The sequence below is a fragment of the Cynara cardunculus genome (genome assembly GCF_001531365.2).
Source record: "Cynara cardunculus var. scolymus isolate 2C chromosome LG 17, CcrdV1, whole genome shotgun sequence".
In the NCBI taxonomy this organism is placed as follows: Eukaryota; Viridiplantae; Streptophyta; class Magnoliopsida; order Asterales; family Asteraceae; genus Cynara; species Cynara cardunculus.
Genome location: NC_037544.1, coordinates 30,972,529 through 30,974,213, shown reverse-complemented (window position 1 = coordinate 30,974,213; position 1,685 = coordinate 30,972,529).

Genomic DNA, 1,685 nt, shown 5'->3' with positions numbered 1-1,685 from the left:
AATAGTGCTTTTGTACTATTCACTGTAGCTAAGGACAAGCCTTCCTCTTAAGGCTTGACACGCACTCTAAACCCTACCTTACTGCATTAAATGTTCATTTAATGCACTGGGTATAAATAGAAGTGTTTCTTCTCCATACAGAGTGCGCGCACCACTCTCCAACCTAATTCTTACTTCAAGCATCCTCTAGCTTAAGTAAAGRATMTHTCWTATAGCATTCTCTTTTCTGTGTTTGCTATAGCTTCGTGTGTAACCAAAGATTGTTTAGATAGGTTTTTCTTTACTTTATCTTTCCACAAACAGTCTTGTAAAATCTGTATTGATCTTCTCTATCAATATATATTTTAAATTTGAAACCTTGTGTTTGTATTCATCCCCCCCTTCTACAAACTGTTTCTTATCTTGTAGACCCTTTCGGGACCAACAAGTGGTATCAGAGCAGTGTTTTCTTTCTTTCCTTGTGTTTTGTTATTTCTCTGTATTAATTTATCTCTTCTTAGATAACTTACTGCTCTCAAATGGCTTTACATATTACAAACACACACACAAAAGATAATGGCTCCCTTGCCAAACCTCCTCGGTTTGTCCGTGACAACTTTTGTCTCTGGAAGAACCGGATGTCCCTCTTTCTGGAAGGTGTGGTTCCTGAAATTCCATATTATATAAAAAATGGACTATATATTCCATTTGCTATTGTTCCGGCTGTTCCAGCAACAGCTACGACTGCAGCGATTCCTGAACGGCAGATTCCAAAGCTTCCACATCAATGGAGCGATGAGGACAAGAAGAAAATAGCTATATACACGCATGCTCGGTCTATAATAGCTATGTCTCTTCTTGATGAGATCTATCACTCTATGATGAAACTAAAATCTTCTAAATCCGTATGGGATACTCTATGTGTCCAATATGAAGGAWCCTCTCAGGTTCARGAGACTAGAAAGATCAATCTAGTAAGACAGTATGAAAGCTTTCTCTATGGAAAGTCCGAGACGCTGTCTGAAGTACATCAACGATTTAACTGCCTTCTTATTAATCTTAGGGCTGTCGGCAGAGAATATTCTAATTCTGAAACTTTGACTAAGTTTCTAGAATGCCTTCCTGAGTCTTSGRAHAYCTTTTCCATGTGTCTCAAGATGTCAAATGACATGTCCACTCTTTCTCTTTCGTCTTTATACGGGATTCTGCTTAACCATGAGCAATCTCGTCAACTGAAAAGAATTCTTGTAAAAGAATCCAGGGAAATGAAAAGCTCTTCTTTAGCTTTGATCTCTGGATCCCCTGCAGTTGAAACTTCTACCCCTTTTGTTTCTTCTCTACCTCCCGTGGTCATCACGGAGATAGACTCTTCTGAGGACATTCCAGAATTTGATTTATCAAATTTTGATGAGTCCCTGGCACTCCTAACTAAGTCTGTTAGGAGGTTTGCCAACAAGAGCAAATTCCGCAGATCTCCTCAGCTATCCCTAAGGGAGAAGCCAAAGTCTGAAAGAATAGACAAGGCTTCAGCTGTCTGCTACAACTGTCACCGGCCTGGATATTTTGCAGGTGAATGCAGATCGAAGAAGACTGTGAYRCCATCTTCTAAAACTCCTTCCTCCTTCAGGACCATAGATGAGAAGTACTCTAAACTGAAGGAAAAGTACAAGAAGATGAAGAAAAACCAGCAAAAGGCTAAAGGTCTT